Below are 16,857 nucleotides of genomic sequence, written 5' to 3' on the forward strand. Positions count from 1 at the left end.
GAGGCACCATGGAGTCATCAATTTATTGATCGCTCTTAAGTAGATTGTAGTCTGTAAAATAGATGGAACTTCTTTATGGGAGGCTCTTGCCTAACAATCGGAGGAACTTCTCAAGAGAAGTGGTAGAACATTAGAAAGGTAACAAGTAAAAATATTTGTATTCTATTATTTGCCCTGTAACCCAAGGCAAATCATTTATCCTCACTTGGCCTCGGTTTCCTTATCCGTAAAATGGAAATGAAAGAATATAATACCCCACAGGGCTGCTATGAGACCCCAAATGAAGTTAAAAACCACAAAACACTTTATAATGTATGTGCACACGTGTAGGTTATTACTGGTCTCATCTTAGATGTCAGAGGATACTCAGAGGACCAAAGGCATTGAATGGGAAAATGAGAGGGACCACTTAATGCTGAGAGTAATAGACTCTTTTATTTGGCTTGTTTAAGGGAAAGTTCAGGAGACTCCGTGTTTTAACTGGAGGCCTTGAAAAGAATAGGAGGCTGGAACAACAAGGGAAGGAAACTGAGGCAGTCCAATGAACTCCCCTGCACTGGAGCCAAGACCAAGACCTCTAAAGTTGGGTAGCCCACCAGCCTTTCTCCTGCTGGGGCCAGCATAGAGACTTGACCCTTCCAAAATGGAAATGAGAAGGGGCAAGAGGAAGAGTTACAACCAGGTGTAACCACAGTGGATCAAAGTGTTCTTGCTCTTGGGTTGTGGCTTTCTCTATAGCTGCTTCCTTGGCTTCTCCCCCTCTAGAGGAGTGTTTCTTTTTGTTTCAGAAATCGGTTGAGGTAACAGCAGATGCTTGCCTCAAAACCTGTGACCTCGGAGATGGGCAACTAATTTGCTCATCTGAGGCAGACCTTGCCCTTCCTATGAAACACCTGAGTAACTCTGATCCTGTAGCTTAATAATCAAGAGTTGAACCGCTTGTCCTGAAGAATGGGCCAAGGAGTCCTATATCATCATGGAATTCCAGATCATGGGACTCTGACTTCCTGTTATGTCCTGAAGAACGTTTCCAAGGCTCTCTTGTAGCATTTTTGTGTATTCTCTTAGTTATATTTATTAGAGGCTCTTTGGTCTCTAGAATTGCTTCAGGCACTTCTGGTTTGAGAAAGATGGATGATGCCACATCTTGCTTTGAGAAAAGACTCCGGGTAGAAAGTGACATAAGAGGAGCTAGCAGTTTCCATCATGTCCCTGTCCCATCTTGTTATACTAGAGACTTCAGGGTATTTTCTCCTTGGATAAGATCTGGAGCATTCTTTTTCAGATGAGTTGAGGTACCTCGCTCACAATAGGGGAACTCATTCACTCTGTATTGTCTGCTATATATTTTTCTATGTATACTTTCTCTGATATCTGTTTTGCTATACACTTGGATAAATTACTTCTTATGTGTTTTTGTTGTGGAATTAGTATTTGGTGGGAAAGGAGTCAAGCACTGGATAAAAACCTGGGTCCTTTTTCCCCCCCAATTAACGAACAGCAATCAGAAGTTTAGTTTGAACTTGAAAACCACATTCCCTAGATCAGTTCTTCTTAAACTGTGGGACGAGACCCCATATGGGGTTGAGAAAAATTTGGCAATAGTAAAGGTTTCTGAACACTCAACAACCAAAAATTAATTAAAAATCAAACATATAATGAATTCAAGGTGTTTCTGGCAGTGCTTGCCCATGTTGGAGCAAGCAACTTCACTACAGCCTTGGTTCTGAGCACTTTGCTCTGCACATGTTCTCAGACCACACAATGCCAACAAAGGTTGCCAAAATGTAAGAAGCGGTCATGAGTGGAAAAAGTTTAAGAAGCCCTACCATATACTAATACTATTTAAAAGAGCAGGTAGATATAATTCTAGCCTGGTACCTTTTTTCTTTGAAGAGAGCAGAATGGTCAGCCTTTTGACCTCAACTGCCTATTTCTCCTCTTGGCAGGAAATCAAGTGTCCCTTGGAGAAGGGTAGGTAGAGGAGAGACTAGAGATTTCTATTCTGCCTCCCTTTGAGCCAGAGCTAACTCAATCAAAAGGCTGCACCCAAGAACCCAGAAGGCCACATGTGTTCTTGAGGCTGCAGGTTCCCCACCCCTGGCTAGTCTAAGCAAACCTCCTAATGAGAAAGAAATATATATCTGCTTTTAGGCCTTTTGAGATTGGTGGATGTTGCAGATGTGGAGAATTGCCTGCATAACCATAGTCACACAGCCATTGGAGGGACCAGAGAGCATGGAGCTTTCTGGGAAAAAGCTCAGGTTTGGGAGACCATGGCTCACAGTTGTGACCATTCTTGTGATGAATGTTATGATGACATGGAGATCTTTTCACATGAAGTGCTGTTTGAGGCAACTCAGAAACCTTCATATAACTTGCAGATGTGAAGACCCCTGATTTCTTCTTCCTGAAAGCACATTTGTCATTTTCCACCTTGTTGGCCATAGTTGTTTGAAGGGAGAGCAGAGAAGAGAGGGCTGGTTGGGGTTTTCATGTTGGCCTAGTAAAGAATGGTAAGAACTGGGGTAGATTAAATTCTGAGTGAATGACTCAGACTTGTTCCCAATACCTTTATGTTTCTAATTAAGCCATTTGAAGAGTCTTCACTATTGTTAGCAATTTGTTTGGCAGGTGTAGATTGTAAAGAGAATTGAATAAAGTGTAGTTACCCCTCCAAGTAGAGCTCTAGTCTTAACTGTTGTTTGGCTTAATTTTTAAAATTTGAAACCATTGAGAAGAAACACGAGATGGTGTTTTGTTTTGTTTTGTTTTTTTTCCCTAAGAAGGTGCAAACCAGTGAACCCAGATGGGAATGCTAAGAGGTCAGGGCTCAAATGAAATGAGAGAGCCCTTGCAGGGATGGTTAGAGGGAAGGATTTGTCCATTTTTAACTTGCCACTTGTCATTTTGCCTGCCCTTGTGGGTGAAAGAAATGAACTATAGTTGGAAGATGTCTTGGTGAGTGTTGCTAAAGATAGGCAGAAAAAGGATTATTTTAGTCTAGAATCCATCCATTTGTTTGTTTATCTGTCTGTAGTTATATTATTTAGTAACCCATTATGAATGATTGAGAAATGGGGGCAAAGGAGGGAAATGAATGAAATAATCTGAACCTGGGAGGGGTAGCTTACTGAAAATGGACACTTGGATATGATGGAAGTAGGGGAGTTGGGCAGAGGAGTTCTCCCTACATGTCTGTAAATAGAGAGCCTTTGCCTCCAAAACAGGAAACCAGAACAGCCCAATGTTTTGTACATGTGTCCTGGAAATGAATACACCGGGCAGTGTTTAGAATAAATGGAATGAGACAGATAGGACTTGCCTTCCCAGAATAGCTATGCCTGGGGTATTGGAATCAGAGAAGGGTTTAGTAACCATCAGAAGGAAGAACAATGAATTTAGGGAAGTACAGTGAGACTTCCTCTTCTTTCAAATGAACTCCATTCTCTGGTTTGCTTGAGAAGGGAACCCTGTTGTTGACTTAGCCCTCCCAGTAGTGTGTGCTTGAATGGAATGAAAACCTCAGCTGTTACCCTCTATGTTATGAGTTTTCTGAGTTTGGGGATACCTGTGTCAGCTCTTGGATTTCTCCCCCTTTTACTCCATGTAAGTAACATGACTCCTTGGTCTGTGTGTGGGAAATAATTGCTGGATGTATATGTTAGGGTTGCAAAGCTGGGGGCAGCCCAGGTGTAGTCTTGATTTCAGTGGGGTGTCTTCTAAAGTGTGAGTCTTGAGAAAGCACTTCAGCTGAGCTCTTTGTAAACTTGCTAAGATAAAAGGGTGGTATTGAAGGTGTCCTTAAATTGGGGGCTTGTCTGCAGGCAGTACCTTGAAAGGGCAGTGCTGTGTACTCAGGGTGTCTCTCTCCTGCTCTTAAATGGATGGAGTATTGATAGCTGTTTGAATCATCCACTATGGGGCTGATTCAGACCAGCACAATGCTGCTTTTGTGTGTGTTCTGTAAAGTTCATTTGGGGGAAGTCTTGCAGTAGCATCCCTGTCTGAGGGAGTGTGTGTTCTTTGTGCCTGATTTGTTCTCCATCCCCCTCCCCCTTGCAGTTAAAATTCCCCTCCCTACCCTGATGCCTACAACTGACAAGCAAAATCAACACTCTGAAGAACTATAGTAGGGATTGAAAGAAGAGCCAAGCACAGGCAAGATGCTGCTTGTTTGGTGGGCTTTCATCCTGGGGCTTGGGGAGCCCTTCTTTTGCTTGTCTCTGTGTGGACATTTAATTAATAGAGTGAGCATTAGTTGTGACCCTTCACATGAACATATTTGACCGTAATAGTATTTATAATAATTATTAATTAGCCACTTCCCTTCCTGTGCTGAGGACACTACCACTTCCCAATCACCCAAGTTTTCAACTTTACAGCTATCTTTGATTCTTCCTTTCCTCTCTCCCCTCCCCCTCATGTCTCCGTAGTTGTCTAGTCCTCTCAATGATACCTCTGAGGTGTCTCTGGAATCTATTTCCTTTTCACTCCTAGTTCAGACCCTGGTTGTGTCTTTCTGTACCATTCGAAGAGCCTCCTAATTGGTCTTCCTACCATCCCCACTCCTCTTTCTCTTGCACACTTCACATTTATGCCAAAATAATCTTTCTAGAACGTAAGTCTGATCACATCACTGTCCTGCTCAAAATTTTCAGTGACTCCCCTGTTGGCTATAGATCTGGCTCCAACCTACCTTTAGGGCCTAATTGCCTGATCCTTTAAGAACTCTGTTTCAGGCAAGTTGGAATATTGATCATCTTTCCCCATCCTATCTTGACTTTACCTGCTTCTACCTTTCCTCATTCTTGTAGCACTCTCTTTCCCCATCTCCACATGCTGGAATTATAGGATTTGATCTGTAAGGTACCTTTAAGAGCAACTAATACTTTTCCATTTTATAGATGAGAACCTTGAGACCCCAGGGGTCAAGTGGCTTTCCTGAGGTCACATGAATAGTAAGTAGTAGAGTTGGAATTTCAAATTCAAGCCACCTCACTCCAAATTCTGTGCTCATCTCTCTATACCATACTGTTCTCTTCCTTCACAAAACTATTTCCTCTGGGAAGTCTTCTTAAATTTTCTAGAACATCCTAGACTGCTTCTTTACCTTAACCATATTCTTCTATATCATACCCTTTTATGGATAGGTCTGTTGACCTTGTTAGATTATAAACTCCTGAGGGACTTGTCATGCTAGGTTGTTTCACTTAAAAAAAATTACCTAGTATCCCTTGTGCACAATACATTTTTTAAATGAAATGTAGCAACTGCTTAATAAATGTTTGTTGGGTTGAATTGACTTGAATGCCTCGTATTTGCATAGCATTTTTCATGTTAGAAGGGAACTTGCAGTGAAGAGCTCATTGGGTCATTCCAATAGCCAGCCCTCTGATACAATCTAGTATTTTTATTTTATGGATATTGAAACCGAATCTCAGAAAAATTGATTGACTTTCCCCAAGTCCACAGGGTTAGTTAAATGAAAAAAAAAAACAGGACTTAAACTCAGATATTGTGATTCCCAATTTAGTTATTTCTACGATACCAGAGAATTGCATAACTTTGGGTCTAGAAGGAACCCGACAGATACATCGTCTAGTTCAATCCCCTTGCTTTTATAGATGAGGAAACAGGCTCAGAGAGAGTGACTCACCAAATGTCATGCACATATTTATTACTTGCTGAGAGCTTATCACTTATAAGCACTGTCCTAGGTATAGTACACAGAGTAAGATTTGAAAATTAAATTGTTCCTTTCCAACTCAAGTGAGGAAGGAAAGAGTTGGAGTTGAGGATTTTAGCTTTTTCTCTTTCCTTCTTTCCCAGTCTTTGCGTCCTGTTAAAGGACAGGAACTAAAGCTTGCCTTCTCTGCAGGAGTTGCATGTTTCAAGTATTTCAGGCATCCACTGCATGAAGCAAGCACCCATTGTGCAGAGGAGAAATAGGAAGTCTTCTGCAGCAGTTTGTTGAAGCAAGAAGAGATAAGCAATTACTTCATGACTCCGTTGCCTGGGTCTGCTTTCCTTTTGACTCCTCCTGGCCCTTGTTTGTAAAGCTCACTTCTGCTTTTGCACCCATTTTGGAGCCAAGGGCATGTTCTTGTTCAACTTATCAGAGAACAGCACGCTCTAGAATGGGACCTGAATTTACTTGGCTTTTTCCCCTTTTGATATTGAAGAAAACTACTGGGGTAATACTGCCATCAGAGCTCACAAACAGTAAAGGAAGGCAGTAAGGTGGCTCTTGCCTTATCTCCCTGATCTACAGTGATCTTTCCCTGGTGTCAGGGGACAGTGGTAGTGTGGAGTAGGATCATCATAGGACGTGGTTGGGAGAAGGAAAAGGAGTCACTCAAGAGGTGACTGATTAATCATAGCTCCTAGAGCAGGCAAAGCAGAAAGGACAGTCAGTGTTGTTTAAACCAGATGACTTTGATGTCCCTAAAGACTGGAGTTTGTTGTGATATGACTTGTTTTCTTGTCTAGAATTTTAGTCCTGTGGTTCATCATATTCCAAGTGGATGTCAGTTGCAAGACTTGAACCTAGACCTCTGAGTTAGTCTATTTTCTATTCTCTAATACTTGCCAGCTGCGTGACCCTGGGCAAGTCACTTCACTCTGCCTCAGTTTCCTCATCTGTAAAATGAGCTGGGGAAGGAAATGGTGAACCACTCCAGTATAATTGTCAAGAAAGCCTCAAATAGGGTCACAAGGAGTCAAACATGACTGAAATGACTGAACAACAACAATAATCTAACTACTATATTGCAACCTTAAATTTTGATTTTGTAAGACAACATAGGTGGTTTCTTTAGGGCTGGCAACATGGTAAAAAAGAGGAAGGAATCCTACTGAGAGAAGCCTTAGGTTCAAACCCTAGATGAGTACACTTAGTGTATCAGAGACAGTGGGTGGTTGATAGAGCAGTGACTTTGGAGTCACAGGGCCTGCCTTTTCATCCCAGGTCTGTAATTTAATAATTGTGTGGGTAAATCACATCACCTTTATAGGGGTCAGCTTCCTTTGCTGTGAGGTGAAAGGGTTAGACTATCAGGGGTAGGGAACCTCTGGTCTTGAGGCCACATGTAGCCCTCTATGTCTTCAAGTGCGGCCCTCTGATTGAGTCCAAACTTCACAGAACAAATCCTCTTAATAAAAGGATTTGTCCTATAAAACTTGGACTCGGGCAAAAGGCCGCACCCAAAGACCTAGAAGGCCATAGGTTCCCAGCTTCTGGACTAGATGATCTTTAAGAATCCTTTCTGAATCTAAATCCTATGATTCAGTGACTCTCACTGGTGGAGGACATAATATCGAATCCCTGGACTTGCCTACCAAGACTTAAAGACAGAACTGGTGTTCTGGAGATGAATTTCATAAACATTTGGTAGAGAAGGAAAATCAGACTTATTAGATTTCTATCTATCTATCTATCTATCTATCTATCTATCTATCTATCTATCTATCTATCTATCATCTATCTGTCTGTCTGTCTGATCTACCTACCTACCTACCTACCTACCTACCTACCTACCTACCTACCTACCTAGATATAGATTACTAGTTCCTGATAGCTTCTCTGTCGCCCTTCTTATAACCACTATCATCATCATCTAACAAAATAGCTAGCACTTTATGGCACTTTGAGGTTGTTGGTAAGTGCTATCTCCTTTGACCTTTTACAACAACTCTGAGATAGGTGCTATAATTATCCCCCATTTTAGAGATTAGGAAATTGCGTATGAGGTGAGTTGCCACTGTTCATGTCTGAGGTAGACACTTACTTGGATTTGAATTCAGGCCATCCTGACTCTAAGCCCAGGACTGTACTATGCCTCTTAGGGTTTGAGATTTTTTGCAAGGGTTTGTATATTATGAGACTTGGTTGCTTATCCACGCAGTTATATCCCTTCCAGGATAAATATCCTCTTTTTATACTTTGTCTAGTTTGACTGCTCTGCCTATATTTGTTTTCTTTAGGGTCAATTCCTTCTAGTTTCATAGTTGAATACTCCCATGATAATCTTTCTGAGTTCTTCACCTACTTTTCATAAAGTTTTTTCCTTCACTGATTTTCATCATATTGTGAAGCAATTTAATCTTCTACCATCCTCCTCCCATAGATTTACAAACAAATTTGTATTCTAAACTAGTGTTTCTCTTGGCTGCCATATTTCTCCTCTTGACAAAGAGATCAAGAATACCGCAATATGAGATGATCAAGTGTTCCATCAAATGTTTTTTGTTGTCTTTGGATGCATGTTAGAAAACAACCCCACCAAGTTAAGTCAACAAGCATTTATTAAGTGCTTTCTATGTGTTAGACTTTCTCCAGATCATTTTACAGATGAGGAAACTGAGACAAATGGTTAAATGACTTGCCCAAAGTCATACAGCTAGAAAGTGTCTAGAGGCTGGATTTGAATTTGGGAAGATGAGTGTTCCTGATTCTAGGTCCAGTGTTCTATCCACTGGGCCACCTACCATCAACTTTAAGGAAATGAGGGGACCAGGAGGTAGAGATGAAGAGTGAGAGAGTTCAAGGTATAAGGGACAACCAGTGAAAATGCCCAGAGTTGGGAGATGGAGTATTTTTGTCTGAGGAACAAGAAGGAGGTCAGTGTCACTGGGTCACAGAATATGTGGGGTAGGGAAAAGTTGGAGGTTGGGAGAAAGAGCAAAGTATATGAATGCTAAAAGGGTAGAATGGTCCCAGGTTATGAAAGAACCCAATGACTCCTTTATCAACCATCTTTGGATTATCTGCTCCACCTTCCATTTCCTTCTGGTTTCACTTAGAATGAGAAATCAAGATTGCTGTGATTCTCTTCCTTCAGTATGGTGGTCCTCAAAGGCTTTGGTCTTAGGACGCTTTTATACTTCTATAAATTAATGTTTATTTGATTTTATCTACCAATATTTAGGGTCTTAGAAATTAAAACTAATTAAACTTAAACATAACAATGAACTCATTAAATTTTAACATGACATTTTAAAATGAAAAATGGCCATATTTTTCAAAGCAAAAATAAGTTATTTAGAAAAAGTGGTGTTTAACATATTTTGCAAATTTCTTTAATGTCTGGCTTAATCAAAGACAGCTGCATTGTCATATATGCCTCGGCATTTAATTCCTTGTGACACATTCTTTGGTTGTAGTATTTAAAGACAATCTGGTCTCAGACAGATATATAGTTGGAAAAAGGAGGAATATTTTAATAGGCAAATTATGTCTCAGTAGAACTATGAAAATAATTTTGACCTCACAGACCCTCTGAAAGGGATATGGATTCCTCAGGAGTTCAGAGAACTACATTTTGAGAACTGATGTATGTCCACTTCTACTGGACGAGGATAATAACAACAACAGTGATGATGATGATGATGATGATGAGAGGCAGCTTAGTAGTGGATAAAGGGTCAGTCTCAGAATGAAGATCTTGATTCATGTCCTGCGAAAAAAAGGCAATAAGCATTTATATGGCACCTACTATGTGCCAGGCACTATGTCCTAAGTGCTTTGCAAATATTATGTCATTTGATCTTCACAACAACTTTGGGACGTAGTTATAGTTACAGTTAAGAAAACTGAAGCAAACAGGGATAAGTGACTTGCCCAGGGTCACAAAGCTAGTAAATGTCTGCGGCTGGATTTGAACTCAGGTCTTCCTGACTCCAGGCCCAGAGCTCTCTACATTGTGCCACCTAGGTGTCTCAGATACCATACTATATGACACTGGACAAGTCCCCTAACCTCTCAGTGCCTTAGGCAAAGTAGATTGTTGCAGAATGGTTGTCAATTTCCACGGGCAAAAGGAATTTCCTCACTGGGAGTTCTCTATACCATGAAAATAGTAGGTGCAAAAGATAATAGTAACAATAGCTTTAATAATAGCATTATTTTAATAATAGTAATAGTAGACACATAATGCTTTAAGGTTTCATGTTTGTCCCATTTGAGAATGCTCAAATATCACTTCCATCATGAAATTTTCCTTTCACCCTGCCTAGTAGTTGCTTCTTCCTTTGAATTCCTAAAAGTACACATTGTGTCTCTCATTTGATTCTTATAAATGCTGTCTTAATGTAACAACAGGTCAGGGCCCGAGGTGGGGGCGGGGGGGCGGAGGTGGAGAAGGGAGATTTACCCTCTTCCTTTAAGAAGCCTGTAGCTCTAGGTAAAAGAGACCATTCTTCAGCTCATTTCTTACCTAGCCTTAGTCACTGAATTCAAGTTGCCTCGACAAACTGATACCTGGGAAGGACCTTAGCTTATAAAGGCCAAGATCTTCTACTGCATCTGGGGCCATCTCCAGTCATCATGATCTATATCTGGTCACTGGACCCAGATAACTCAGGAGGAGAAAGTGAGGCCTGTGACTTTGCACAGCCCCGCCTCACTTAAATCCAGTTCACTTGCAACTAGGTGGCATCACCTTCCTGATATCATGGTCCTCTTTAAGAATGAAGGAATAACAAGGGGCTTATATACAGAATGGGTGGAGGTTTCCTCTAAAGAGAAGGGTTAGGTTCCTTCTTATTGGTCTAGATGTCTATGTCTCTACCTTAAAGCCTGGGGGAAAAATCACTTAAAACTTAGATTTGGCTCCTATCTAGAGTCGCCCTAAAACAGTGTAGAAATGTACTCAGTGTACATTGTGGATTGGGAGTTCTACTATTTATTTATTTATTATTTATAGCTATTTATTCACATAAAAGAACTCAATTTACACAATAAACAAGCATCTATTAAGTGCTTTCTATGTGTTAGACTTTCTCCAGATCATTTTACAGATGAGGAAACTGAGGCAAATGGTTAAATGACTTGCCCAAAGTCATACAGCTAGAAAGTGTCTAGAGGCTGGATTTGAATTTGGGAAGATGAGTGTTCCTGATTCTAGGTTCTAATTAAAACACAATTGATTCACAAGAGCACATGACAAGACTTAAAACTCAATGTAATAATGTATAATCTATAGTCTCTTAAGAGGTTGGTACTAAAGACATGGGCCATTTTGTGACATCTTTGAAGAGGCATTTCACTTTTACCTCTGAACAATTCTTTTAAGGTCTACATTTTCTGGTAAGCCAGGTCAAACCTTGAGTTCATTCTCCCGTCTGTGGCCACCTTTTCTTAGGAGAATCATTGTAGTAGCTGAAAGGGACACTTCCCACAGTGTAGCAGGCACCAACAGAGGGACTCAGAATCTCCTGACTTCTTGGACTTATAAGGTTGCTTCCTAGGGAAGAAATAGTCTTCTCAGGATTGCTGTTTGATCACCTATGCTTAGGGAAAGAAATGCAAAGAGGCATCTAAGGACCTGTGACCTAGGCTTAGCCTTATATAACAGGCAGCAAATAATCTTATCTGCTGTGTGTAAGTATTGGGATAGGGAGATAAGAGGAACGCTTCTCTGCTGATGATGGAAAGTCCCAGAGAAAATGTTACATACCGAATGTTCTGGAGAGAAGAAGAGGATTGGAAGATTACCAATGATGAAGCCTTTCTTCATGCATCCATCCCCTCTCCTCCTTTTGTAATTGGGAGAACAAGGGATAGGTGTGTTATCACAAAGTGCCAAGTCTTTCAGCTTTGATCCAGAGCCCAAATGTCTCATCAGAAGTGGTCCAGGATCCTCCTGATCAGGGGGATTCCCAAATTCCATTAGCTATTTTTGTGCATGTTTTAGATCCTTATTAAATTGCAAATACCTTGAAGGCAGAGCCCATACATATAATATACATAAATTTGCTGAAGGGCATAATGCATAAAGTAGTCACTCCATAAAAATTTGCTAAAATACTGGAAGTAGCCGTCCTTTCTACTATAATTTGTACAGTAGAGTATAGTATAATGTCTAGAATAGAAAAAGAAATAAGAACAAAATATCTGCCTGACTTCCTGATATTACAGTGACATTTATCATAGACATTAGAACAGTTCGTAAATAGACTAGAAGCTGACTTTGAAAGCTTTCTATAATGGTGGAAGCCATTTATTGAAACTAGATTAAAAGCTACCATTTGCTTTAAAATAAATCCTATTATCTAACACCTGTGTTCTAAATCTCTTGTTTCATGGATCCCTTTGGCAATGCAACCTATGGATCCTTTCTCAGAATGTTTTTAAATGCATAACAAAAAATACCTAGGATTACAAAGGAACCAATTCTATTGAGATTCAGCTATCTGTCTGTCTGTCTGTCTATCTATCTATCTATCTATCTATCTATCTATCTATCTGATCTGTATGTCTGTGTGCTAAGTTCATTGATCCTTGGTTAAGGACTCTTCACTTAATGAAGCTAACACATTATTTCACCTTGCTAGTATTCTCTAGAAGCCTCCCTCTACTTCTGTCAAAGCCAGTCCAAGTTCCACATTTTGCAAAAAATTATTCACAGAATCATAAAAATGAATGGTTCATGCATTGCATTCAACTCTGAGGAACATTTTTCTCTGTGTTGGTATCTCTTCAATTAACCGTCATTGTACTGTAGGCCATTTTCACCAGGTGTCTGGACTGTCTGAATAGTGTTCTCCTCATTGATCTGTCCTCCACAGAGCTACCAGAGTGAATTTTTTTTTCTATTTACCATTTACTTTAAAAGGCTTTCAGGGCTGGTTTTAGATACCTTTGCAAAGTAAACATACCTTCAGCTGCACCTTTAAACCTTTGTGCCTTCAGTCTCTACTTTCGACCTCTGTACCCTCAGCTTCCTCTTTCCTTCCTTAGTAGCACCATCTTTCCACCATCAAAAGCATAGTGCCCTAATCTTTCTATCTTCCTTCAGCAAAACTAAGCTGGGGGAAAAGGATCTGAAATTCATTTTCAGTAAAGTGTAATATTTTCCAGGGAAATTTGCATTTTAGCAAAAGATAAAAGCTCAGTTCAAAGAAAAGCATCTTTTTTACATAAAATGCTTCATAAATCTTTTAATGTTAGATAATAATTGTATAATTTCACATATCAACAAACTGGTAGGAAAGTATTGAGTGGAGGGAGTCCTTCCAATATTTCTGAAGCTATCCTACTTAAGGAACCCCATGTTTGCTACCAGTGGTCCCCTGTAAAGTTTCTTGGAATTGGAATGAAAGGACTTCAGTATTGTGAGACCTTAGGCAATTCAATTTAATTCAACTACAAGAAGGTCAGTTTGAATGGAACCTAGAATGAAGGAGGGTGAATAATGTGGAATAAATCTAGAAAGAGAGTCTGGAGCAGATTAGAAAGGATCTAATTATATATGTACATATATAATTATTTATATTTTATCTCAGAGGCAAGAGAGTCACTAAAGCTTTTCAAGTGGAGGAGTGACTTAATTGCCGGTTCTGTGCTTTAGGAAGAGGAGATTGAAGAAGTGAGAAACTGGAAGCATGAAGACCAATTAGGAGACTATTGTGACATTTCAGATGAGAAGTTAAGTGGGTCTGAACAAGGGTGGTGTCCATATGAGTAGAGAGAACAGGACAGGTGTGAAAGATGTTGTAGAGGTAGCATTGACAAGCATTGGTAATTTATTGGCTATGAGGGATAAGAATCACAAAATCATGAAAAAGTCTCATAATTAGGGGTGTCCAGGTGGCTCAGCGAGTAAGAGCACTGGCTCCAGTGTCGGGATGACCTGGGGATCACATCTGGGCTCAGATACTTAGCACCACACCCGGAAATAACTGGCCATGTAACCTTGAGCAAGTTACCCCCAATTGCTTTAAAAAAAAGTCTCATAATTAGAATAGACTTTTTACTTTATTTGATCCAATCCATATCTGATCAGGAATTTCCTCTTTAACATCTCTGGCAAGTGATCATCTGTGCTCTATTTGAATTTCTTCCCTTGCCGCTTCCTCCAGGGTGGATTATTTCACTTTTTGGACAGTTGTGATTTTAAGGATGTTATCCTTACTTTGAACTAAAATCTGTTTTTGCCTCTGGGACCAAGAAGAATGAGCCTAATCCCTGTTCTAGATGACATCATTTCAAATGTTTGAAGTCAGGTATTATGTGTTCCTTAAATCCTCTCTTCTGTAGGTAAAACATTTTAATTCTTTCACGTGGTTGTCATGGAACATTTTTAGGTCCCCTTACCATCTTGCTTGTCCTCTTTTGGACAAGTTCGTGATTATGCATTTCCCTCCTAAAATATTATGCTAAGAAATATAGTATTGCGCCTAAACACAATACAATACCGTATGGACAATTTGACCACAGTTGAGTACAAGATGACTATCACCTCCCTTGCTTTCAAAATTACACCTCTCTTAATGCAGCCTAAGATCTTGCTGGTTCCTATTAAGTTTAGAATCCATTACAATCTCCTCCAAGAACTCTTGCCTATCTAGTGGCAGCTAGCTGGTTTAGTGGATAGAGGGTTGGGTCTGGAGTCAGGAAGACTCCATAGAATTATGAAACTTAATGTTCAAAACTTAATGTCTTACCTCTGTCTTCTCAAGTGTAAAATGAGGATAATATCTCCCTATCTCCCAGGGTGAAATGAGATAATATTAGTAAAGCATTCAGCACAGTTTCTGGCACATAGAAGGTACTTAATAAATGCCTATTTCCTTCCTTCCCTCCTCTTGTCCTTCCTTTTTCCTCTTCCTCCTTCCCTCCCTCCTTTATAGCTACCCTTGCTATTTTAAGAACCTGCCATTATTTGTGATTCTATTTTTTTTTGGATTGTAAATCAACTGGAAGTACTTACTTTGGGATTGACCTGTGAGCTCTCATATAATTAGACCTGGAAGAGTCCTTATAGGATCATAGATGAAGATAGGATCATGATGGTAGCATTTATATATCACTTCAAAGTTTACAAAGTCATATAATTATCCCATTTGATCTTCATAAGAGGTTTAAGTGATTTGTCCAAGGTCACACTGCCAGTTAGTGGAGGAGCTAGGTCTCAAATACAAACGTCTCCACACTCCTACTTCATTGTTATTCATGGCACCCCATAGTGGGATACATGCTGATGAGGTGCCTCAGGAAGTGGTTTCTGAGTTTCTCCTTAAATATGCCCATTAATAGGTGGTCCACTGCTTTATAAGAGAGCTGATTCAATTTTGGGATGCTCTAATTCAAGGGTTCTGAAACTTTTTTTTTTGGAGAGCAATTGGGGTTAAGTGACTTGCCCAAGGTCACACAGCTAGTATTTAAGTGTCTGAGGTCAGATTTGAACTCAGGTCCTCCTGACTCCAGGGTCGGTGCTCACTGTGTCACCTAGCCGCCCCATGAAACTTTTTTTTTTTTTTTTGGCATCATGGACCCCGTCAGCAATCTGGTGGTTACTCAGAATCAGATTTTAAAATAATTTATGGAAATGTTTTATTTCAGTTAAAAGTTGATGAAAATAAAGATATAGGCTTATTTTCCCCCCTACAAGTTCCCAGACCCCATCAAGTCTATCCATGGATCCCAGGTTAAGAGTCCCTGTTCTAATTTTTAAGAAGTTCCTCCTCTTGGAATCTGCCTCCCTGTGGCTTGCATCTGTCACTCCAGTTTTGCCATTGGTAGCCACAGAGAGTGAGATCTCTTTTACACAGCTCCTTTTTGCGGGAGTTACTAAACAGCATCCTTTTTTTTTATTCACTCTTTTGCATCTTTGCACATCAGTGTATTAATAGTGCATTTAACACCTACTGTGTAGGGCAGAATGAAAAGAAATATGATGGTTTGAAAATGGAATGAATTGCCTTGTAAAGTCACAAAAATTCTGTTTCTAGAGAGGAGTACCTTTAAGTAAAAGCAAATGACTGACAGAAATGTTTATGGGAATTCATAATCCTCTTGAAATTATGAAAGATTAGACTAGATGATTCCTAACTTCCAATTCTAAGATCCCATAATTCGATAATCATTAAACATAACCTTCATGGCCTTCTTTTCTCAACTGGACCATAGATTTAGAATTGGAAGTCATTTTACGAGTTATCTAGTCCATCAAGGTGAGAAAGCTGAGACAAATCTCGAGAGGTTAAATGGCATATATTAAATTTCTGCTTGGGTTGCTTGGCTCCAAATCCAGTGCTCATTCCAATTTACCATGTGCCTTCCTCTTTCTCACCCTCTGTTTTCATCCCATTTGAGGACTTACTTGGATCTAGTGGACCTTTTCTGGCAAGAAACTTAGCTCTGAAGTGGTATCTAGTGCAGAGCAATCCCCTTAAGTGGTCTCATAATGAAGAAATCCATCTACATCACTGGCAAAAACTTTTAGGGAGCAAATCCAATATGAATCACTTCAGTGACTAACCTGTGGCACTGAGCCTTCAATAGTAAAGAGTCATTTCATCATAGGATGGAAATAAAATGCAACACAAAACAATGGAACACATTTAGGAAATGGGGGAAAAAAGCTCATTGTGAAGTCTGTTAAAAAGACATCTTTTCATGAAGGGTTTAGCTGGAATTACTATGCGAGTGAGGGCATTTGCCAGATATAGGCACTCCAGTCTTCATCTGGAAGGATGCTCTTTCTCCAAAACCGTATGGCCGAGGAAAAGTTCAGGCACTCAGAATTGGAAAATGATGCAATGGGATGACATGTCAGTCCAGAGAGCTCAACAAAGGATCCAATCTAAGCAATGCTAAAAGATGAAATATCCTCATGGTTGCACCAACTCTCATCCTTTTGGCATTTTCATTTGGACTCAAGTTGCTGTTTTTAAGGAATACGTGATTTCTGTGTAGCTGCTTAACTACCTAGCACAAATGGCCTTTATTTCAGTCATTCTGGCCTCCCCCACAACATTAGATTCTCCTAAATGAGTGGCACAATGGTTTTCAATTACACTAATGCATACTATTGTGATTATTCCTCAGAAAAGTAACAAAAATAGGAAAAT

At 39.9% G+C, this 16,857-nt stretch overlaps 1 protein-coding gene across 2 annotated transcripts in view; it reads left to right on the forward strand.

Moving 5' to 3' along the window:
- Window positions 1-2,884: 2,884 nt before the first annotated feature.
- Window positions 2,885-16,857, forward strand: part of IPCEF1 (interaction protein for cytohesin exchange factors 1) — a 223,400-nt gene continuing 209,427 nt past the window's right edge. Inside the window, exon 1 of one of the 2 annotated variants that reach the window (XM_069069630.1) lies at window positions 2,885-2,961. The gene's annotated coding sequence lies outside the window, so the exon portion shown is untranslated. Of the gene's footprint in view, window positions 2,962-3,445; window positions 3,610-16,857 lie in introns of those variants that run through there. The other variant, XM_069069629.1, reaches the window with a different exon arrangement.

The sequence above is a fragment of the Petaurus breviceps genome, unplaced genomic scaffold, assembly GCF_028583685.1.
Source record: "Petaurus breviceps papuanus isolate PSGF00001 unplaced genomic scaffold, PetGlider_PUasm1.0 90784, whole genome shotgun sequence".
Lineage (NCBI taxonomy): Eukaryota > Metazoa > Chordata > Mammalia > Diprotodontia > Petauridae > Petaurus > Petaurus breviceps.